Source organism: Triturus cristatus, chromosome 12 (genome assembly GCF_964204655.1).
Source record: "Triturus cristatus chromosome 12, aTriCri1.1, whole genome shotgun sequence".
NCBI lineage: Eukaryota > Metazoa > Chordata > Amphibia > Caudata > Salamandridae > Triturus > Triturus cristatus.
In genome coordinates, this window is record NC_140595.1 from 3,683,688 (window position 1) to 3,708,920 (window position 25,233).

Genomic DNA, 25,233 nt, shown 5'->3' on the forward strand with positions numbered 1-25,233 from the left:
ACCAGATGCATGAATACCCGAGCTGGTAATGAGCGGTTGGGCTGAAATTTGGAAATGAGAACCTGAATATTGTGGATTCTGGCTGGATTGGGACAGGCTAGAGCTTTTTGTGCATCTAGAGTGGCCCCCAAGTACATTTACGTCTTGGAGGGTTGAAGATGGGACTTCAGATTTACTGTGAATCCAAGGTTATGCAGTAAATGTAGTGTTCGAGTGTGCTGTAGACACTTTGTGAGAGTGCTGGCTTTGATGAGCCAGTCGTCTAGATATGGGAAGACGTGAAAAGTTTTCTTCGCAGATGTGCAGCGACTACTGCCAGGCACTTGGTGAATACTCTGGGAACAGTGGTGACTGGGAGAACTTTGAATTGGTAATGTTGTCCCGCTAACACAAACCTGAGGTATTTGCGATGAGCAGAATGTATTGTAATATGGACGTACGCGTCCTTAAAGTCCAGAGTGGACATAAAGTCGCCTTGTTGTAACAGAGGAAGCACCTGTTGGAGAGTGACCATATGGAAGTGATCTGAATGAATGTATAGGTTTAATTCTCTGAGATCTAATGTAGGTCTGAGAGAACCATCCTTTTTAGGAATTAGAAAGTAAAGAGAGTATACACCTGTCCCTTGATATTGTAATGGGACGGGCTCCATAGCTCCCTTTTCCAGAAGACCTTGGACCTCTTGTTTGAGTAGGTGCATATGTTCTGGAGATAGTTTGTGTGTTCGTGGTGGAGTGTTTGGAGGGTGGTTGATCAGCTCCAGGCAATAACCAGACTGGATACTTTGTAAATCCCATTTGTCTGTTGTGATGGTATTCCAGATTGGGAGAAATTGAGTGAGACGTCTCCCGACAGGTGTTGAAGGATCGGGGAAATAGGAGACAAGTCACTGTTTATTTGTAGCTGGGGAAGTACGGGGTGTATTGCCTCTCCCTCGTCCTTTGCAATTATTTCCCCGAAATCCACCTAGAAAAAAAACCTCTGGTAGAGGGCGATTGACCATTGCCTCTATATGAGGTACAGGACCCGTCAAGTAGGCATGGTCTTTGAGCCTCCCCTGTAAAAGAAGCGGCGAAAAGAACCACAGTTGGATGGAGTCTGCAGTGCTCCCATTGATTTGGCTACCTTAGTGTTTTTATTCATTTTTTCTAATGAAGTGTCCACTGCATGTCCAAATAAATGTTCCTTGTTAAATGGTAAATTTAAAATGGATGCTTGAACCTCCGGTTTAAATTTTGATACCCTTAGCAATGCATGGCATCTAAGTAGGACGCTGGTGTTAACTGCACGTGAAGCAGTGTGTGCTGCATCAAGAGCACACCTGATGGAAGTGTTGGAAATAAGCTTCCCTTCCTGGATGAAGTCATGAGCTTTAGCTTTATGCTCATCAGGCAGATATCGGATCAGCTGCTCTCACACATCATAATGAGCTCTGTCATACCTTGCTAAGAGTGCTTGTGTATTAGCCATGCGCCAATGATTGGCTGCTTGCATGCCTACTCTTTGCCTGAGGCATCTATTAATTAAGATTGTTTATTAGGAGGCGGGGCATCTCCTGTTTGAGAATCAGTTTACGAGCATTTGATATCACTAAAGAATCTAATGGAACCGGACCCTTGATATAAAATCGGGTCTGTAGGTGCAGCTTAATATTTGTCAACTCTAGGTGTGAGGACCCTAGCTCGCACCGGATCTTTTAATACCTCAATTGCATGTTTTAACATACCTTTGAGCATAGGTAGTGTAAGTGTAGTCTTTTGTGATGCACTTAGTGTCTCAAATTCCTCCAGGAAGCTACTTATGGAGGTATACTCCATGGTACTGTGCAGCTCCATTAAGCAACTCAATGAACCCCACATTATCATCTGGAGGAGAAGGCTTACATGGGTATAGGTCTGGATCGTTCTTATTGGGATCAGTGTTAGTTGACCCATGGGTCTGGAGCATTGTCTTGTGTCTCCCCATCATCATCTTGATGATCTGGAGATTGTGGCTGAGGAGAATTTGTGGGTGTTATGAGTAAATTAGGATCAATAGGTGGAGAAGGTGAAAGAGGTGGTGGAGAAGTGTTAGTACCCATACTCTTCAGAGGGATATTATGAGCCCTCGATTTTTGGCTTTCTTTTTGCTGGCAACTTTGCTTTAAGGTGACCTGTTTTAGGGTGAACAACAAGTTACTTTTGTTTGGGGTCCGTGTTGGCAAGCGGAACATCCAAACAAGGCTCCTTAGATGGTGGAGAAGCTTATTTCTCTTGGGGCCAGAATTTTCGGTTTGGAAGATTTTGGTGCAGAGGATTTCAGAGCCAAGGATTTCAGATTCAAAGTTTGTTTCGGTGCGGAGGTGTTTGAGGGATCACTTGGTTTGTTTTTCGGTGACTACATTTTGGGTCCGGTCCCCGAAGGTCAACTATGTCCCTAGCCGGAAGGCTTTGAAACGTGTTTCGGTGCCGGTACCCAAAGGCAGAGTGTTCAAAACTTTATCCCAGTGCTGACCTTGGCCCGAAGGCAGAGGAGGAACCGGAGCCTTTTTAGAGGGCACCAATTGGGGCAGAGGAGTATCTTTACTCATGGTATGCTGATCGGGCGGGATGTCTTCTTCGATGTCGAAGTCTTCCTCGTACACGTAGATGTGTAATACCTCCTCTGCCTCTGCTCCCTGTGCTTCAAAGATCTCTTGGTCGACATTTTCTCCGTAGAGATCTGGAGCGGAGTCTGTGTTGCTGATACATTTCATGATGTCGAGCCCCACTGTCACGGAGTATCTTCTACTATCGGAACGACTGGCAGGCTTTGCAGTTCTCTTATTTGTTTTTGGGTGATAAACACAAATTGCATACATCGTGTAGATTGCTGCGGGGGTACTTAGAGTGGCACCTACGGCAGAATTGGAATGGAGTCCGTTCCATCTAATACGAACTCTGTTGACGTGGCTAAGCCCAAGGGCCTTGCACAAGATTTTCCTATTGAAGTTTTAGAAATGGATATGATACGTGAAGGAAGGAATAGGCGATAGAGTAACAATACAGTCAAGGGTAGTGGATTGAGCACAGAGGGAAACCCGAGAGCGGTGCCAAACCGGAGCACAGCAATTCAAGCCCGAACCCGATAGCAGAAAAAAACATAACAATGGAGTTGATGCCAATGCGCACTATCACCGAAAGGAGGAGTCACCTACCTCATGACTGGAAAGACTTCTTTGAAAAAAAACAAAGTGCAAATATCCAGACCCAACACTAGATGGCAAACTTATGCAAAGCATGTGATCTACAGCTCACATGCCTAGAACACTCAATTCTTCTTGCAAAAAGGATGGAGGACTTTTGAACATTTAGTGTTAGACACAAGTGACAAAAGACTGATGCAAAATGCTGCGGAGTGATCATCTTCTTACGAAGGAATCTTCATGAACCATTGGTTCAAGTATGGTTGTACTGGGTTACCAGATCTTCATAGAAAGACGGCCAGCGGACTAGGCACGCTTGAACATACGGTATGAGAAATTCTGGCTAAAAATGGAACACTTTTAACTGGTAGTTCCTGGTCCTGCTAGGTTGCAAGGAACCCGCAAGTCATTGACAGCTGAATGTCAGGATTTAGGAGGAAAGATCACAGCAACTTACACTTAACTGTGGTCTAAAGAGAAATAGGAGGAATGACATGCTCTTGCAGACGCCTTTGAACATAGTTTCCATTTTTGCTGAGGGCAGTTTCTGAAATGCATTCAGGAGACATTTTCTTCACATTTCAAACTAGTCATTCAGACAAACCGCCAGATGATATGATGCATAACATGAGAATATACAACACAAACTGCAACATTACACATACTGCTAGCAGTTTACATTAGAAACTCTAAAATGAAACCAAACTTTAAAGTAGCCAATCTTACACCACCAAGGTAGACCAGTACTTGTAATATTTATAAATATATGCTTAGTTTGCATAGTTTTCAAAGGTTCATTTAAAAACAATCATGTTCAATGTACAAGATGCAACATGTCTGGGAGCTGCAGACAGTCAGCCGAACCAATATCTCTTGTGCATCACCCAAAAAAAAAAGTGAACAGCAACTTATGTTGGTTCTCTATCATGGGTATCGTCAGTCCTTTAACAAGTGGCGAACTGCTCTCAGAAAGTTCCAAGAACAAATCTAGAAGGTAGAAAGAATGGAAAGAAGACTCTGGTAGCTCAGCAAACTCATCCTTTCCAGAAGCGCATTAAGGAATGGCAACAAGGGAGACATCCATCTCAAAAAGCTCCTGAGATGCTTGTACATTCAGAAGACTAATACAGTTTGTAGCCAGGCTTGACAACTAAAAAGTTAAAAGGTTGAGTGCTACTCAGGCCATCGATATTCCATTTTTTGTAGACTGAAATGGTAAGACCTTTTTTTAAAGGAAATTGGCAAAATGCAACGGCATCCTGCAACTATAGACATCTGGTTTGATCCTTGAATGATAAATGGAATTCACAATCTGCAGTAAGATCAAACATATTTGACCAAGTAAGCATTGTCAATCTTGTGAAACACACTTTACATCTAATTGTTTTTTTTACTTGAAAGATGCCCAATTCCTAACAGGACTGCTATAATTCCTTTCACACTGGGGTGCTAGAGAAGGGAGTTCTGATTTGGACAAGAAAACTGAGCAACATATGTGATACAACAAGAAAGAACAGGGGCAAATGCCGCAAAGACAATCCTGCCAGAAGATCAAGACAAGATTGGCACACATTCCTAAAAGACCTTGGTGCTAAGCTGTAAGCCAATCGAGTCACTAAAGGAAAACAGTTCAGGAATGATATTTCTCAGACTACTGCAGTATCACAAACCACCTTCTGCAACTGAAAAACAACGCTCCATCTGAATGGGGGCGCGCACCTCAAAGTCTAACCAGGAGTTATAGGAATAGTTAATGTGCATTTGGCTTTAAGATAGTATATTTGGATGCATTTAACAATCCATCTTGTAATCCACACTTTTGAAAAGGGATTGCCTTTAAGAGGTGGGGAGAAAGCCACTAAGTTGTTTAGTTTCCTAAAGGATTTTGTCCTTTCAATGTAGTAAAGTATTGCTCTTTTAACGTCTAGTGTGTGAAGAGCCCGTTCTGCCACCGAGTCTGGTTGAGGGAAAGAAACTGGGAGTTCCAACAGACTGGTTAAGATGGAAGGCAGAAACGACTTTAGGTAAAAATGTTGGGTTAGGCCTAAGAGCCACTTTGTTATGATGGATTTGCAAAAATGGATCTTGTATGGTTAATGCCTGGAGTTCACTAACTCTTCTAAGAGATGTGATAGCGACCAGGAAAGCTACTTTCCAAGTGAAGAACTGCAGTTCACATTTGTGCAGGGGCTCAAAAGGGGGGACCCATTAGTTTGGTAAGAACAATATTTAAATTCCATACTGGAGAGGGTGGAGCTCTGGATGGGATAGTTCCAAGAGGGTTGTGAACCATGGTTGTCGGGCCCATGTTGGAGCAACCAGGATCATTGTGAGGGAATGCTGTTTGAGCTTCCGAACCACTAACGGAATTAGTAGGAGAGGCGGAAAAGCGTAAGCAAATTTGCCTAACCAGTTCATCCATAGCGCACTGCCTTTGGACAATGGGTGTGGATACCAGGATGCAAAGTTTGGGCATTTTGCGTTTTGATGTGTGGCGAACAGATCTATTTCTGTGTGGCCCCACATGTGAAAGAATGGAAGAAGAACTTGAGGATGAAGTTCCCATTCGTGGATCTGCTGTTTGACAACTGAGCAGATCTGCAATCCGATTGTGTACCCCTGGGAGGTCTTCTGCAAGGAGATATGTTTTTTGGAACAGCCAATCTCAATATGCTTTGAGCTAGGTGTGAAAGCTGTGGAGTGTGTCCCCCCCCTGTATCTGTATGTAGTACATTGCTGTCATGTTGTCTGTACGGACCAGGGCAGCTTTGCCTACCAGATGGAGTTGAAAGGATTTTAATGCCAGAAAAATTGCCAGAAGTTCCAGGTAATTTATGTGGTGTTTTTGCAGAGGGGTCCATATGCCCTGAATGGTATGGTATGGTTCTGGAGATGAGCTCCCCAGCCGGCGAGCGATACGTCTGCTGTTAGCACAATCTGTGGAACCGGGTTGAGGAATGGCCGCCCTTTGGAAAGGTTTTGTGTGTTCTACCACTGCAGAGAGCGATGTGTGCGGCTGTCCACCAACACCAGATCTGTTAGCTGACCTTGACCCTGGTTCCACTGACGTGCCAAACTCCTGTAAGGGACACATTTGGAGTCTTGCATGAGGGACGATGAGAATGCAAGAAGCCATCATCCTGATCAACTGAATGAACATTCAAGCTGGTTATGTGTTGAGGCTGAAATTTGGATATTAGAGCTTGCATAGTGCTTATTCTGTGATGGTTGGGGTATGCTAAAGCTTTTGAAGTGTTTATCGTAGCTCCTAGGTATTGTTGTGTGCTGGACGGTTAGTAGTATCTACTGTGGGCCCAAAAAGATGCTCTTGGTCAAAAAAATTATTAAGAATAGCGGACTGCACTTCCTGTTTAAATCTGGAGATTCGGAGCCAAGTGTGCATGTGTAGCAAAATGCTGGTATTAATAGCACGAGATGCCGTATCAGCCACATCAAGTGCACATTTGATATATGTATTTGTTATCAATTTTCCCTCCTGTATAAGGTCATTAGTTTTGTCTTTATATTGGTCAGGAAGATGTTGCAAGCTCATCATAGTGAGCGCTGTCATATCTGGCCAACAAAGCTTGGGCATTGGGAATTCCCCAATGATTTGCAGCATGTAACGCGATACGTTTACCAGATGCTTCTATGAGTTTGGATTTCTTATCAGGAGGAGGGGTGTTGCCTGTGCTTTGTGAATTTGCCCTCTTGCGTGCATTAGACACTACAAAACATTTCGTGACGTCGAGCCTGACGGTCACAGATGGTTTTCTTCAACCTGAAAGATGAACAAGCCTCGCAGTTCTTGATTTCGTGCTCCGGGGAGAGGCAGAGGTTACAAACCTCGTGTACGTCCGTGTGTGGGAACTTAGCACAACACCCGGGGCATTTTTTGAAAGGAGTCCTTTACATTGACTACTGGCGTGGTCAGTGCGGATAGGCCCAACGGCCCAGGTCGAAGATAGAGGACGAGGATTTTATATTTCCTGAAGATACATGTCGAAAAAACTGCCATTGAGACAATACCGTTCAGTGGTGAGGGATTGCGCGAAGGGGGTTCGAAAACAACACCGACCCGTAGCGCAGCAAATCACATCCGAACCCGATGGCGGAAAAAACAATCTAGGGATGGAGTCGATGCCCATGCGCACTATCGTCCTAAGGAGGAGTCACCTACCTCGTGACTACAAAGCCTTCTTCCAAGACAAAAACAAAGTGCGAACATCCGAGCCCAACACCAGATGGCGATCTATGCACAAGTATATGATCTACAGCTCATATGCCTCGAACATGTAGTTTTGCAATGAGTAAGAAGACTTAAAGAAAAAGTTACTTACCTTCGGTAACCATGTATCTGTAAGAGACATTAGTAGTTATAGATTCCATACATTAGAATTACCCCCAGACGTCAGACTGGATCAGGAGAATTTTTTCGTCAGCAGTACCCATGCGCGTCGATAGTTTGCGTTGGTCGACTCTGCGTTAATCATGGGCATCGTCGTTGCCGGAATGATGTCACGGTATGAAAACAAGTTACTTACCTGTAACTTTGGTTCCCCAGTATTGGTAACTTTCATAGATTCTCATCCTTTGTATCATTCCCCGTCGTCGGAATGGGAGCCTCGGTAAATTAAAAAAAATATATCATAACCATAGAAACAAAAGAGAAAATAGGCTTAGGCCTCATCTCATTTTGTAGTATATCACCCTCTTTGTGTAAAAGAGCCCAAACTTTTGCCAGGACCAATCAGCACAGCCTCACCCTTTGGAACCTTCCTGAGAGAGCTCGGAGCCTCAGATTTTCGTAGCCGTTGTGCAAACAGCCACTACCTTAGTAAACCGGCAGAGCTTTCCCAGGGGAGGTGGGTGGGCGCATGAAAATCTATGAAAGTTACCAATACTGGGGAACCAAAGTTACAGGTAAGTAACTTGTTTTCTTACCCCAGTATTGGAACTTTCATAGATTCTCATGCTTTGTATCAATAGTTAGCAGTAAATCACAAAAGCACATTTTGGTAGACACTTGGCCTTACATAACCATCTCAGTTTACAGTAAAAACTAGTACATGGTAATCAAGAAAAAACAATCATTACTGAACCAAATGTGCTTACCAGGATGGAGGGATTGTAGGGAAAGCTCACCTCTCAATGAAAAAGATTCCGGAGGACTGCTTGACCAACAGCAGCGTCATCTCGTCCCACCGATTCCAGGCAGTAGTGTTTCGTGAAGGTGTGTACACTGCTCCACGTTGCTGCCCTGCAAATGTCTTTGATAGCAACTCCAGCAAAAAGAGCCACTGAAGACGCCATCGCTCTTGTAGAATGAGCACGGGCCCTTCTGTCCAAAGGTTTGCCCGCAGCCTGATGACAGAATTGAATTGCACTGGAGATCCAGCGGGAAATGCCACTCTTAGCGAGAGGCAATCCCTTCCGTGGTGCACTGCAGGAAACAAATAACTGTGTAGACTTCCTGAAAGATTGTGTGCGCCCGAGATAGAATTTCAGACATCTCTGGACATCCAAAGAATGCCATGTTCGTTCCGCCTGGGTAGAAGGACGTGGAAAAAAGGAATTCAAAATCAAGGGTTCATTCAGATGAAAATCCGAAGGCACCTTCGGGATGAATTTTGGGTTGGTTCTCAATATTGGCACATCCTTTTTGAACTGAAGAAATGGCTCCACTATGGACAGAGCCTGGAGTTCACTAACCCTCCTAGCCGATGTCAACGCTAAGAGGAGGGCTGGCTTCCAAGAGTGGAACTTCAAGTCCGCCCTGTGAATTGGCTCAAAGGGAGCTTTCATGAGCTGAGCCAGTACTAGGTTGAGTTGCCAGATCGGTGGAGGTGCTCGGACCGGAGGATACATCCGAAACAACCCTTTAAGCAACTGTTTTACAATCCTCGCGGACCATAGAGATTGCCCCGATGTCTTTCGTCGAAAACGCGATATGGCAGCCAGATGTACCATGACAGAAGAGTGCGCCAGACCTGATTTAGCCAGCCACAGGATGTAAGGTAAAACCTGATGTGGCAGGGATTTATAAGGATGGAGTTTATTCCTCTGGCACCACAGACAAAACCTCTTCCATTTTGCCCTGTATGTCTTATTAGTGCTTGGCGCACGCGCCTGAGACAAAACATCCCTGCACTCCCTGGAGAGAATCAGATGACGGAATTCTCTGTATTCAGGAGCCACGCTGTCAAGTGTAGTGACTTCGGATCCGGATGAAGTACCTGTCCCTGATCCCGCGACAACAGAGATGGAATCAGCGGCAAGCGAATTGGGCAATCCTGGGAGAGAAGCAGGAGTTCCGTGAACCAGAACTGCCATGCCCACGCTGGAGCAATGAGAATCATCTTGCACGGTTCCGCCTTGACCTTCCTGAGAACTCGAGGAATGAGGGGAATGGGAGGAAAAGCGTAGCAAAATGCGCCGAACCAAGCAATCGAAAGGGCATTCCCCAGAGATCCTCGATGGGGAACCTTGCTTGCGTAAAACCGACATTTGGCGTTCTCCTGGGACGCAAAGAGGTCTATGGTCGGAGTACCCCATATCTCGAACACTCCCTCCAGCGTGGCTTGGTCTAATTCCCACTCGTGAGTCACTTCCGTCTGACGACTCAGAGCATCCGCCGTGATGTTGAGGCATCCTGCTAGGTGCTCGGCTTGTAGGTTGATCTTGTGAGAAATTGCAAAATCCCAGATCGTCTGAGCTTCCTTGGACAGAGTTCGCGATCTTGTTCCTCCTTGCTTGTTGATGTAGTGCATGGCCGTCGTATTGTCCGTCCGGACCAGCACTGCACGATTCTGAATTATGGGAAGGAACGCCAGCAAGGCTAAGCAAATGGCCATCAGCTCCAAGAGGTTGATGTGGTTTAGGCTCTGTGCTGGACTCCAGTGACCGCTGATTTGAAGCTCCTGGAGTACCGCTCCCCAGCCTTCTAAGGAGGCATCTGTGGTCACCACCATAGGAGACGGTGGAGTCCGGAATGTTAATCCTACTGCGATGTTCTCCTTTACCAGCCACCTTTACCAGGCCTTGCGTATACCTGGTGTTACCCACACCTTGTCGTTGAATGACCCTTCTGCCTGGCGCCATTGTTTGTCTAACTCCTCCTGCAGAGGACGCATATGAAGCCTGCAATGCGGTATTAATGGTATGCAGGATGATATCGATCAGAGTAAGGACTTGTACAGGCGAACCGACAAATATTTCCTCTGCAGCACTTGACGAGCGGAGGTGATCAGCTTGCGTGGACGCTCCTCCGACGGACGAGCGGTGCATAGTATCGTGTCCAGAATAGCTCCAAGGAACCTTTGCGACCTGGAGGGTATCAGCACCGACTTGGACCTGTTGAACTGAAGACCCAAGTGGGCGAACAATTGAATGCAAGTTGAAACGGCTTGAGAAGTTGCCTTGAGCGATGAAGCCTTGACGAGCCAGTCGTCCAAGTAAGGGAACACTTCTAGGGATTGCTTTCTGAGAAAAGCAGCGACAGGTGCCAGCATCTTCGTGAATATCCGAGGTGCAGACCGAAGGCCAAACGGAAGCACTTTGAACTGGAAATGGCTCTTGCCTACTGTGAAGCGTAGATATTGCCTGTGAGCTGGGTGGATTGGAACGTGGAAGTATGCATCCTCTAAATCCAGGGACGCCCAAAAAAATCGCCCGGATTCAGTAGACGGAGAATATCCTGGAGAGTGACCATCCTGAAGGAGAGCTTGATGAGATAGGTGTTCAGCTCCCTTAGGTCTAGTATAGGACGCCACGTATCTGCCGTCTTCCGAACCAGGAAGAACCTGGAATAGAAACCCATGCCCCTCTGTGAAAGAGGCACCGGTTCTATTGCCCCCTTGATGAATAGTTGGTGGGCTTCGAGATGTAACAGTCGGAGATGTTTTGAGGAACGGGCGTCCGGAGCTTTCGTTGGAGCAAGATCTTGGAATTCCAACGTATGGCCACTCTGAACAATATTCAAAACCCACCGGTCCGATGTTATAAGGACCCACCTGTCCAGACAATAGGAGATCCTGCCCCCAACCGGTGTCTTTGGTAGGGGAGGAACAGTAGTCAGAGCCAGGAGGCCGCTATTGCCTCTTGGCATTGTCTCGTCCCTGACGATTCTGACGTCCTCTCTGGGACTGACGAGAGAAAGACGCCGATTGACCTTGGCGTTGGTTCGAGTACTGAGCCTTGTATGATTGTCCTGACTGCATTGAATACTGACACTGGTTGCCTCTGTAAGAAGTGAACCCTCGTCCACGAGCTCCTCTGAATGGAACCTTCCGATAATTTAAGGATCCCAAGGACTTTGCTGTGTCCGTGTCCTTCTTGATGCTCTGCAGGGCCTCATCGACATGCTTGCCAAAAAGCATTTCCCCGTCAAACGGAAGGTCCAGGATCTTATTTTGGACCTCCTGACGGAACCAGGTTGCCCTTAACCAGCCTTGACGGCGCAAGACCGCTGATCCTGCCAAAGCCCTGAAAGCGGTAGAGGCTATGTCCATAGCACAGTCAATGATCTCAGAGGAACATCTCTCTCCTTCCATGAGGACTTGCTTGGCCTCCTCCTGATTAGAGTCTGGTAGTAGATCCATAAACGGCTCCATGTCGCACCACATTTGGCGGTCGTACCTGCCTAGAATGGCTAATGAATTTGCTGCCCGAACCAACAAACTGGCCATGGTGGAAAATCTCTTCCCTACATTGTCCAGCCGCCTGCCATCCTTATCCGGAGGCGTAGTCAAAGGTGTTGAAGGATTCTTGGACTTGCTCTGTGCGGCCTGAGATATCACAGAGTCAGGCTTTGGTTGTCCAAGAAGACATGCAGGACTGCCCTCAGGGGCCTTGTATTTCTTCTCCAGCCGGGGAAGAACCGGGATGACAGTGGCCGGGTTCTGCATAATCTTGATTCCCTCATCCCACACATGCTCAATGATGGGAATTGACCTGACGGACTTTCTGTATCGTGCCTTAAAGTCATATAGAAAACAGTCCGACTGTTCCACTGTGAGAGGCAGACCAAATCTTTTGGATGCACGCTCCATAAGATTATGGAACCCCCCCAATATCTGCCGGAGGCGACACGTTCGTGTCCCGCCCTGCAGCATCCGGATCTTGCATCCCAGTATCACCAAGATCCACATCCGGATCCCCTGGATCAGTTAGTGGGACCACGTGCCCCTCATCCTCTTCATCTGTATCAACATCATTGGTAGGTTCCGGATACGAAGTCTGAGGAACCACTACTGGTACCACCACTGGCGAGGTAAGCGGTATATTTTTAGGGGGAGGTGACGGCCCTCGCGGAACCACTGATGTAGATGGATGCACTGGTTGAACGTCAGGGTGTGATGGAAATCGAGCTCTGTAGTCCTGCAACATCATCTGCAAGTCCGTAACCAGAGCAACTGGTATAGCTATCATGTCCTGTCTCAAAGTGCGAGGACGTACTTCCTGCTGAACATATTGTTGTTCCTCCTGCTCATCTTGTCCATAATAATCCTCAGTATCAGTCTCTTGCTGCTTTACATGCAGATCTGAGGGACTGTAGGCATCCCCATACTGCTCAACCTCATCCTCTCCCTCCGACTCATCTAGCAGCATAGATGGTGGTAAAGGCGTAACCCGCCTAGGTGATGTCATCTCAGGTGTAATTTTCAACCTCTGTATTGAAAAACCAGAAATTTGACCCGTCGACGGAGTCGTCGTCGAAGGAATCCCAGGCCTCCACGAAATGGTCGATGAAATCGTCGACGGCACGGTAGTCTTCGTCGACGGAGTGTGATTCGTCGTCAACAATAAGGTCGTCGTCGATGCTTGAATCGTCGTCGACGGTAGGATCGTCAATGGAGCCTTTTTCTTCGTCGACGGCAAGCTAGTCGACGGAGCTTTCTTCATCGTCGACGGGACAACTGTCGATGGTCTCGTCGACGAACTCGTCGTCATCAGCATCGACGACGTCATCGAAACTGCCGTCGACAGGAGTTTCATGGAAACCGACGACGAGAATGAAGCTATCGTAGACGATGAAACAGGAGCAGACATCGACGGTCACGTCGACGAAACCAAGGAAACAGTTTTTACCGTGGAAATCGTCGTCGACGTACCTGCTTTAATCACAGTCGACGGACGATGTTTCTTCACAGGAGCCATCTGTGGAGTTCCTGCAGAGTGTTTCTTAGCAGGCTTTTCCTTCTAGGACGGAGGAGAAGGTATAGAAACCTCCTTTTTGTCCCTAGAGGCTGTGTCCACCCCAGCAGCCTGTCCCTGCCTCTCCTTTTCACTTCCGTGAGGAGATTTCATGGGACCAGCCTCCTCAGACCTTTCAGAGATCCCGTGAGGGCCTTTGACAGGGGGTTCTAAAGAGATGGAGGGAGATGACCTACCCCTCTTCTTTGATCTCCTGGAGGAAGTGCCAGAAATCGAATCCTACTCATCTGAAGAGAGAACCTCCTTCCTGGTCTTCAGCTTTTGCAGCCATGTCAGCAATCGACCCTCTCTGTCCCGCAAAATCTTAGTAGATAAGGTCCGACAAATCTTGCAGTCTGTGGCCTTGTGTTCAGGGTATAAGCAGTAAATACAACTCTCATGCTTATCCTCAATGAAAAGTCTCTTCTTTCCACAAGAAGCACAGGGCCTGAATAAGGCTTTCTTTTCCTTTTCTGACATAATGTCACTATAGATGTTAAAATGTAAATTTCTGAAAGAAAAATTTGAGAAAACTGAGCAGAGCTCAGTAGAGACTCCCTAGCACAACGTGCGGTAGAAAAATCTGAGGCTCTGAGCTCTCTCAGGAAGGTTCCAAAGGGTGAGGCTGTGCGGATTGGTCCTGGCAAAAGTTTCGGCTCTTTTACACAAAGAGGGTGATATACTACAAAATGAGATGAGGCCTAAGCCTATTTTCTCTGTTGTTTCTATGGTTATGATATATTTTTTTTTATTTACCGAGGCTCCCATTCCGACGACGGGGAATGATACAAAGCATGAGAATCTATGAAAGTTCCAATACTGGGGTAAATATGTATTTTCTATATACTCCGGGATCCCGCACGTGGGTGGGGATTATTCATAGATTATGACTATTGATGAGTATCCCCTGGATGAGAACCAGTACTATTAATGGATGTGGTCAAATCTGGTGCAAGAATATGCGAGGAGTTAGCCAAATAGTTTTCTGACAAACTAGGTTTGCTTCATTATTTCCAGCGTAAGATCAAGCAAAAAAATGGTGCTAGACCGATTGTACATAAGTTGCGCCCTGTACCTCATTTAATGAAAGAACCTTTAGAAAAGGAATTAAACAAATTGTGTAGTGTGGGCATTATACAACCAATTGAGATGTCCGAGTGGTTGGCACCCATTGGGATCACTTCCAAGGCCAATGGAGAAGTTATTCGTTTGCGTGGTCTCAACAAAAATATCTGGGTTGAAAGATATCCACTTCCACACACAAACTAAATGCTTAGTACCATGGGACGTGCGACTGCTCCATTGCCTACCACATAGATTTCCGTCCCGAATCCAGACCCCACAGGGCATTTTCTACCCCACACAGAGCATACATGTTTCAGAGAATGCCGTTTGGCCAGGCATCGGCTGCAGCGTTTTTTCAGAAAAAAAATGCACCAAATCTTGAAGGGCATAAGTAACACATTGTGTTTCCAGGATATTTTGATTTAAGGGCAGACTGTAGAATTCCATGACCAAACCCTCAGAAGTGTCTTCAAGAGATTTATGGATGCTGGGTTGCCTGTACAGCAATCCAAGTGTCAAATCTGTGGATTACTTGGGACTCTCAATTGCTGAAAATGGTTTCAGACCTAAACACAACTTGAGTGCTGTGAGAGATGTCCCTTATCCTAAGAGTAAAGATAAACTCAAATCCTTCCTAGGATTATTAGGGTATATGACTAAATACATTAAAGATTTCTCAGGGAAGTGTGAACAGTTGCGGGAAGTGTGAACAGTCGCGGGAACTAGAAGAATGTATATGGCAGGACGAACACAAATGCATAGACGATACTTTAAAGGAAGAAATTGTCAACTCCCCAGCGTTCGGTAATTTTGATCCTAGAAAAGGAACTATCCTGACTATGGACGGCTCTAAGAAAAGGCTTGGATGCTACTCTTTCACAGAAAGAAGGTAAGGAGGAAAGGATTATGGCATTTGCACCCCGTTGCCTTACCAAAGCAGAGAGTAATTACTCTGCTATTGAGAAGGCGGCCCTGGCGTGTTTTTGGACAGTTAAACATTTACCATTTTTCCTATGGGGTTTAAATTTTACTATCCGTACTGACCACAAGACCCTTACTTACAAGTTTACTGTAAAAGGTATGGAGAACAATACACCCCGTATATGTAAATGAATACTCGGTCTGGAGAATTTGTTTCAAAGTTGAGTATGTTCCTGGGGGTGAGAACAAATGGGCAGATTTTTTGTTAAGGTCACCTTTACAAGACGAGTCACCCGATGAAGTGTTACAGTCCCAATTTGTCTATAATCGTATCAGCATGAACAGAAAATGAATGGGAAAAATGCATGGAAAAGGGTAAAAGTTAAAGTTTGATCAAATAAATGATTATAAAAAGGGTTGCCAAGCAAGTGCAGTGAAGTCAACGAGGAGATCAAAGACTTCTGGGAAGTTAGGCTTGAACTGAGCATCATAGGAGGTAAAGTTCTTCGTAACAATAAAATAGTACCACCAGAAGGGCTGAGAAGGAGAATTGTGGAATTGGCAAATGAAGGTCACCTTGGCCACAGCATGACAATAGAGTCAGAATAAATTTCTGGCTCCCCAGAATGGTTTATTTAGTAGAACTGATGGTTAAGGATTGTTACAGCTGTGCTAAAAGTGACAAATCCAAATCTACTCACAAGACTCCTCTATCCCCGTTTGTCATACCATTGAAACCATGCAGTAAGCTTGCCATGGATATAACTGGACCGATGGACAACTTAGGATAGTACAAGAAATTCATGCTAGTTTTGATTGATTACACATCGCACTGGGTTACACATAAATTTGTTAAAATCACTAGTACTAAAATGGTCTTAGAAATTCTGAAGGATGTTTTTTTCAAAGAAGGTATACCATCCACTCGTCACCGACAATGGTTTCCATTTCACATCCCAAGAGATGATGAATTTTTATAAAACCTTATCAAACATGAAACAACTGCGTTGTATTGCCCCAAAGCTCATGGTATTGTTGAAAGGGCCAACAGGTTCATTGAAGGACAAATATAATTAACTCTTGTAAATGTACATGATGTGGAATCATCTTTAATTTGTCTGTGGGCATACCATACACTTCACCCAAAGTTATCTCGGGTGTTTCACCGTTTGTTTCTCTCAGAGGTAGAGAACCCTGTACTAAAATGAACCCCTTATGGTAGGTGGAGTTAGGGCAGTTTGTCCTAATATGAACAAAATCAAAGAGAAAGTGGATCATCATCAGAGCAAGTACAAGAAATGGTACGATGGTAAGAATGGGGTGAAAAAAACCTACATGGAGGGAAGGTGATTGGGTACAGAAGGAACATCAAAGACCATACGAGTCAAAGTAAATTCTACCCTTCATGTTGGGTGTCTAAAGCCTACAACAATGTTGTGTTGCTTGAGAATGGTCAGCTTTGGAGTTCTGACAGAATAGTCAAATCTAGAAATTATGTTGGTATGCCCTTCCATGTCCCATGTAATTCCCCAGTTAGACTCTACCTAGGAAGACTGCTTTGGAATGTTGGTACTTGGTCATTGTGAAGAGGTGTCAGAGTGGATGGCCAATAAAGAAGACTCTGTATACTTTCTGCGTATTCTCTTACTTCTCAACACATCTCTTCACTTAAGCCTTCAAAAAGAACTGAAGTAACTGCCACCTGCTGTGCATGATGGGATACTGATGGTGTATGGATTCTTAAAGGCACAATGATGTTTTTAGACATGCAATAGCAGCCTATGAGGCTACTCTGTCCTGCTCCCTTCATCTCTAGCATAAACAAGCATTTGCAATGCAATAGGTCTCGCATTTATGCAGTTTGAGCTATTGACATTGTAAATGACAATGCCCTTTATTAATGTTTTGATTTTCAAAGTATAAATAAAAGGCATTGTCATTTACAATGCCAATTGCTTAAACCAGCGTAAATGCGAGACCTATTGCATTGCAAATACTTGTTTTCTTTTGTCTTAATCACTCCATAGAGCGGATGTGTTTTTTAGCTGTCTCCCTAGTGTGCTTCTCCTTCTCACTCTGTGTTGCTCTCTTCCCCAGGAGCTTCAACCACTATCTGTTATGCGCTTGCCTCCGTATGGCTTTCACCCCCCACCCCAGGTTGCTTCCCCCAGTCCAAGCTCCATGTTGCTTATTTGCCTATTTGTCCCTCCCACCCCACCGAACTCCAAGCTGCTCTCTTTCGCTCGCCCATTTGCTTTTCTCCACAAAGCCCCCACCCACTTACCCCTCTGCACCCCCGCACCTGTGCCCTTCATGTTGCTTCCAATTCCAGTTTGAAACTGCACATATTTCAGCTTTTTATTCTGGTGAATCTGCACTTCAGTGAATTATTGGAATATCAGTGGTAGGCAGTTTATTGGCTCAGTGTGGCATTCCTTTCTTGAGGGTAGCATTAGAAAAAGGATAAGAAATCTATGTTGAGGTGGCAGTAAATAAAAATGTGTTTTTGGATGGACAAGTGATCTTTGCTCCTGGCCTGATTCCGCATGAGTGAGTAAAAGGTCAGAGACTTATCGTGACATCTAGTCATGTGGTAATTAGAAACGGGGTCGAAGTTGAAGGAATCTTTGAAAGGAGGATGCAGCTGTGGATTATGTGAACCCTCTGCAGCAGAGATGCACGTTGGTCCCGCTTGATATTGCCAAATGAGTGACATTTCACATACGTCGAAACACTGTGGCATATAGATGAACACTTCTGAAAGTGCCAACGGATGTGCCAAGTACATGAAACCCAGTTCTGTAGTAGTTTGCTAACATTTGTTAAGAAATACCATTGTATTGTTCGATGGAATTGGTGTGCTCTGTGGCTTGTGATCAATCCTCACATTCACCAACGTGCAGGCAGTGACATATTTGCTTAAAGAACAAGTTACTTACCTTCGGTAACGATGTATCTGTTAGAATATCCCCAGGCGTCAGCCTGGATCCGGAAAGATTTTTGTAGCAATACCCCTTGCGCGTCGCTAGGTGTCGTCTTCGGCTCCGCGTCAGTCGTCGGCGTCGTGCGCCGGAATGACTGAGTACTTGGACGCCGCCCTCGCGCGCTGATATCAGTTCTTGTACATAGCTTTCCGCGCCGGGGACGATGAGCCATGCAAGAGACTGACACTGATGCCAAAAAATCTAGGGCCCTGAAAGGGAGAACCTTAACCCTAGATGTCGGTTCGCAGAACGGGGAGGCTGGGTGGGTCGGTGAGGAATCTAACTAATGTTTCTTACAGATACATCGTTACCGAAGGTAAGTAACTTGTTCCTGTGAAAGAAACACGTTAGATTCCTCACCTTAGAATAGATACCCCAGCAATACCAACCCCGGAGGTGGGTCTGCGAACCAAGATCACACCAGAAAGTCCTGGAGGACAGAACGGCCAAAGCGGCCATCTCTCCGGACTTGGCTGTCCAGGCAATAGTGCTTGGCGAACGTGTGCAGTGAAGCCCACGTCGGCGCCTGACAGCTGTCCTGCAAGGGGACTCCCCGTCCCAGGGCAGTTGTCGCCGCTGTGGCCCGGGTGGAATGGGCTCTCATCCCAACAGGAGGGACCTTTTTCGCCAAGGAATAGCAGAGTTTAATACACAACACGACCCATCGCGAGATGGTCCGCTTGTGCACAGCTTTACCCTTCTTAGCACCTACATATCCAACAAAAAGTTGGTTGTCCACCCGGAACGGTTTTGTGCGGTCCATATAAAAGGACAGCGCACGTTTTGGGTCCAGACGGTGGAGCCTCTCTTCATCTTTTGAAGGATGCAGAAAGAAGGTGGGCAGCGTGACAGATTGCCCAATGTGAAAGGGAGTCACGACTTTAGGAAGAAAAGAAGGACGTGTCCGGAGGACAACCTTATCCGGATGAACCAAAATGAAGGGAGGCTTAGGTGACCGAGCCTGGAGCTCACTCACCCGCCTAGCAGAGGTGATAGCCACCAGGAAGGCAGTTTTCAGAGTCATTAGACGAATGAGACAGTTGTGAAGGGGCTCAAAGGGAGCGCACATCAGAAAAGTGAGAACAAGGTTCAAGTCCCACTGAGGCATTACGAATGGAACAGGAGGGAACATATGAGTAATGCCCTTGAGAAAAAGTGAAACAGGGGACTTGAAAAGGCTGATCAGGAAGCCGTAAGAAAGCAAAGATTGCAGCAAGATAACCCTTCAAGGTGCCCAGAGCAGAGCCCTGCTGGGCCAAAGAAAGAAGAAAGAGTAGAACCTCAGAAAGAGGGGCGGAAAGGGGATCCACAGCCTTTGCTGTGCACCATGCCACAAATTTGTTCCACCGGCAGGCGTATACAGTCTTTGTGGAAGGACGCCTGGCATCAACTGTCGCCGCTCAATCTCCACGCATGGAGGTGGAGGCTGGACAGGTTCGGGTGGAGGACCGTCCCCTGTTGCTGCGACAGAAGGTCCTCCTGAAGAGGCAGTCATATCGGGGGATCGATGGACATACTGAGTAGCTCGGGATACCAGTACCTTCGTGCCCAATCCGGAGCCACCAAGATGACTTGGGCCCGGTCGCGCCTGATCTTCAGCACTCTGGGCAGAAGTGGTATAGGCGGAAAGGCGTACAACAGACCGCAACTCCACTCGCGACGAAAAGCGTCTCCGAGCGAGTGCCGCCTTGGAAATTCCAACGCGCAGAACTGCTGACATTGTGCGTTATCTTCGGTGGTGAATAGATCTAACCAAGTCTCTCCCCACAACAGAAAGAGACCTTGCGCCACGTCCGAGTTCAGACGCCATTCGTGATCCATCATGCACCGGCGGCTGAGTTCGTCTGCTCTGGCGTTCAAAGAGCCCGCCAGATGTTGAACCACCAGGGTGATGCCTTGGTGTTCCAGCCATGTCCAGAGGCGCAGAGCCTCCTGACAAAGGGTCCACGACCCCACCCCGCCCTGTTTGTTGCAATACCACATGGCGGTGGTGTTGTGTGAACACCTGCACGACACTTCCCCGGACAGAGGGAAGGAAGGCTTTTAGTGCAAGTCGGATTGCCCTCAGCTCCAAGAGGTTGATATGGAGCAGAGTCTCCGCCGGAGACCAGAGTTCTCTGATCTCCGCCTCTCCCATATGGCCCCCCCATCCCAGGAGGGACGCATCAGTCACTACGACATGCTCCGGTTGGGGTAGGGAGAGGGATCTGCCACTGACCCAATCGCGATTCGTGAGCCACCACTGCAGCTGGTTCGCAGTGCCCTCCAAGATCAAGACATGGTCAGACAGGTTGCCTCGATGCTGGGCCCACTGAAACTTCAGGACCCACTGCAGAGCCCGCATCCGCCACCTGGCGTGAGGTACCAACAGGATGCAGGAGGCCATCAGCCCCAGAAGCCGCAGCACCAACCTGACCGAAACCCAGGACAGAGGCCGGAAGATGGAAATCAGGGCCTGAATGTGCCGGACCCGCTGTTCCGGCAGATAGACCCGGAACTGTGCCGAATCGAGAACCGACCCTATGAAAAGGAGCTTCTAGGAGGGACTCGGGTGCAACTTCGGCACATTGATGGAGAACCCCAGCGAGTGCAGGAGGTCGGCCGTAGTCTGGAGGTGGGAGACGACCTGCTGGGGCGAGCCCGCCTTCAACAGCCAGTCGTCGAGATAGGGGAAGACTGGAACCCCTGATCGGCGCAGATGAGCTGCGACCACCGCCATCACTTTCGTGAACACCCGAGGGGCACTGGTGATGCCGAAGGGGAGCACGGTGAACTGAAGGTGCTCCTGACCCACCATGAACCGCAGGTAACGCCGGTGGGCCGGCAGGACGGGGATGTGGAAATAAGCGTCCTGCAAGTCCAATACTACCATTCAGTCTTCAGGGTCTAGGGCAGCCAGAACCTGAGCTAAAGTGAGCAGCTTGAACCGGTCCTTCCGGAGGAAGGAGTTCACGCTCCTGAGGTCCAAGATCGGGCGTAGGCCCCCTTTGCCCTTCTTGGGAACCAGAAAGTAGTGGGAATAACAACCACGACCTACTTCTGGACCAGAAACGCGCTCGACGGCCTCTTTGGCCAAGAGGGCCGAAACTTCCTCCCGTAGAAGATGCAAATGATCCCCTGACATACGGTGGGTCTGCGGCGGCATGGCTGGTGGGGTCGTCTCGAAGGGGAGGGAGTAGCCCCTTCCGACGATTTGCAGCACCCACCTGTCCGACGTGATGGCGCGCCAGTGGAGCAGGTGATGGTGAACTCTGCCACCCACTGGCATTGAATGGGTCTGAAAGCTCGGACTAGGAAGGCTTTGAGGCGGATGCTGCCGGGGTGGATGTGGACTGACCGGCACGTTGACCTCCAGTACCGCCTCGGCAGAGTCCGCGACCGCGTGCAGGTTGGTTCTGCGGCCGGTGGCTGGGCGGACGCGAGGAGGCACCCCTTCCTTGGCCACGAAAGGGGCGAAAGGCGGAAGTTTGCGGCCGCGGGGCCGAAAGACCCAAGGACTTGGCCGTGGCCCGGGAGTCCTTGAACCGAGCCAGTGCATTGTCCGCCTTCTCACCAAAAAGGCGAGTGCTATCAAAGGGCATGTCCATGAGGGAACTCTGGACATCCCCCGAAAATGACGTGGACCTCAGCCAGGCGTGACGCCGAAGCACCATCGCCCGACCCAGCGAGTCCGTGGTGTCAAGTCCACACCGTATGGCGTGCCGTGCTGCATCTCGACCGTCAGCAAGTGCTTGAGCGAGTCGTGTCCGGGCCTCCACCGGGCACAAGGGCAGCACGTCCTCCACCGTATCCCACAGAGAGTGGGAATAACGGCCCAAAAGGCAAGCGGTATTTAAAGACAGTAGCCCCAAACTCAGGGACGAGAACAGTGTCTTGCCCAACTGTTCCAACCTCTTGGATTCCCGATCCGGAGGAGCGGACGGGAAGGAGGATTGGAAGGTTGAGACCTGGATAACCAGACTCTCGGGGTGGGGTGTTGGGAGAGGAAACTGGGGTCGCCCGGAGCAGGGCGGTGGCGCCGGGCAACGATCCGGTCCACAGGAGGGACTGTGGAGGGCTTGGACCAAGTGCCCTGCAGAACGTCTATGAGGGCCTCATTAAACTGCAGCAGAGGCTCAGTGGAGCTTGCTGTCGGGTGAAGGACCTCTGTGAGGACGTTAGTTCTCACGGCCACAGCAGGCAACTCCAGCCCTAGGGCTTCGGCCGCCTTGCGCAGCACCACTGAAAAGGCTGCACCCTCCTCTGAGGCCACAGTCGGAGGAGAGATGAAACCAGCGTACGGGGAGGTATCCAGACTGCTGGCATCCCCCAATTCCTCTGCCCAGTCCTGAGAAAGTTGGGCCTGAGCGGCCATAGGGTCTTCAGACCCCTCCCAGTCGCCCTCGTCATCCGATTTCCGATAAACAGGAGGAATGATCGGAGACGGGCAGTAGATGAAGCGTTCACCAATTGGCGTGGGGCGGCGCCGTGCCAGTGTCGGGCCCGGACCGGGGCTAAACTGACGAACGTCGTCGTTAGGGGACGGCGACGGGGGTGGAACCGGTGCCGGCGGAGGAGGCGTCGTGAGGTCGACCGGCGCCGACAGATCCAGGCCTGGATCCCTTAGGGACCTGCGGCGTCTGAGCCGGGGCCGGAGCCGCCGGCACGCGAGGTCGCCCAGTCGAGCCTGTGGGACCCGAAGGCGCGCCTACAGGCGTCGATGGCAGAGCCAGTCTCCTCATGGCCGAGAGGAAGGCACTGACCTCTGCCGGAGTCACGTCAGTCCCAGAGACCGGCGGGTATGGGGACGGACGCGGCTCCTGCAGCTCAGACTGAGCCGCGGGGGTGGAACCACCCTGACCCTCAGCCGAGGCGCGCGACCGGCGAGGGGAGTCCTAAGAGCGATGTCGTCTCTTGGACTTCTTGGAGTGCTTCGACTTATCCGAAGACCCCGACGAGCGATGACTATGGCTGTGGCTCCGCGATCGGTCCTTGGACCTCCTCCTGGACCGGGACCGAGAGCGGCGCGGAGCCGAGTGCCGAAGCTCGAGAAGCTTACGGGACCGCTTCCGCCTAGCTTTCGACGTCAAGGCCTGGCAATCGAGGCACGACTCTGCGTCATGATCGGCCCCCAGGCAATAAAGGCACCGGCGATGGCGATCCGTCACCGACATCAGGCAATGACAGGCATCACAGGCTTTGAAACCAGGCATCCTACCGGCACCAGAGTGGAGTCGATAGACAAAAAGAAGTAAAAAAAAGTTAGTCAAAAAAGGACTAGGGGTAATCTCTTCCCGGATCGGCGCTTACTGGCGTGGAAAAAAGAAGAACTGACGTCAACGCGCGAGGGTGGTGTCTAAGTACTCCGACGACGTCATTCCGGCGCACAACGCCGACGACTGACGCAGAGCCGAAGAAGACGCCTAGCGACGCGCAAGGGGTATTGCTACAAAAATCTTTCCAGATCCAGCCGGATGCCTGGGGATATTCTAAGAGGACAAAACAGAAGAACCTGCAGAAAAAATCCGCAGACGGCTTACCAAGCGGCCAATAAAGAAGACACCGAAGGCCTAATCTCAGGGCCTACCGGGTCTACCAACAGCCAAAACCACAAGTCAAAAAAGCGCCGAACCAGGAGCCAACAGCACCAAGCGCCCAACAAAAAGACCCTAAAGGCACATCAACCAGACAGAACACACAACCGGGGCTACCCGTTACAAGGCCACAGGAAAACAACGGGAGAATGCCTCACAAAACACAGACCGACATTCAGGTCACTGAAGGGGGAGGAGGCGGCGGGTGAAGCCCCGCAAGAAACATCTGAATGGCAGAATCCGCAGGGGCATGGAACAAAAGAGCGCCATCAAAAGGAAAGTCAACCAGCCGTTCTCTAAGGTTCTCAGGGAAAACACTATTCCCGTAGCCAGGCATGGCGACGAACGGCCACCAAAGAAGCCATGGTGTGACCAAGCACCTCCGAAACGTCTAGAGCCGAGCAAAGAACAAACGCCGCCAGCTCCCGGCCATCCAACACATGGTGCTGCAGATCAACGCAGGCACCCTCCTGAGGAGCCGAAGACATAAGGGACTCCACCGAATCCCATAAGCAAGAAGTGGCTCTGGCCAATACACAAAGAGTGTTAAGGGCGCGCAAAGCCGCACTGGTGGAGGCGAAGATGTTGCGCCCCCAGGAATCTAACCAGCGGGCCTCCCGTGATGGGGGAGACAACACCGATGGCAAGGAGGGTAATGCAGTCTGTAAAAGAGGGTCCCTGGTAGAAGGGTGGAGGGAAAGACAGACCGGATCATGCAGAGCAGGACGGTGCAGAAGGATTAGTTACTTACCTGTAATCCTAGTTCTCATCCAGGGGTATACTCATCAAAGTCATAATCTATGAATAATCCCCGCCCATGTGCGGGATCCCGGAGCATATAGAAAATACATATATATAAATATATATATATATACATATGTGAAAACATATAAATGCAGCCTAATAATGTTCAAAACATGGCAATGCTGTAAATTACATATTTTTGCATAGTAGTGCCCCCGTAACCCGTAAGGAAAAAAGGAAGCATCAGGCAAATTATAACACAGCACTGCTTTATTGCCATAAAGCAACATGTAATTGTAGGCATTCGCCAGTAGGCTGCAGTAGAGTATCAAGAATCCAAGAAAACTGACACCTTGCCTTTAAGGCATTAGAGTAGGGGGACCGTGCCTTTAAGGCCTGCCCGTGACCCCCTGCTCCCATGATGCACTACAGGTGACAGTTGGGCCAGTTCTTTTTGGCGGTGCCTCCGCACCTGAGTAGATCTGCCTTCCATACATCACTTATTTAAAGAGAAAACATTGCTCGTCCGGGGAGGTGGGTGGGTCGCTTATGACTTTGATGAGTATACCCCTGGATGAGAACTAGGATT

The 25,233-nt window shown here is 48.5% G+C and overlaps 1 protein-coding gene across 10 annotated transcripts in view; it reads right to left on the reverse strand.

The window, feature by feature from the left end:
* Nucleotides 1-25,233, reverse strand: part of DAZAP1 (DAZ associated protein 1) — a 585,407-nt gene that overhangs the window by 90,079 nt on the left and 470,095 nt on the right. The gene's annotated exons all lie outside the window — the stretch shown is intronic.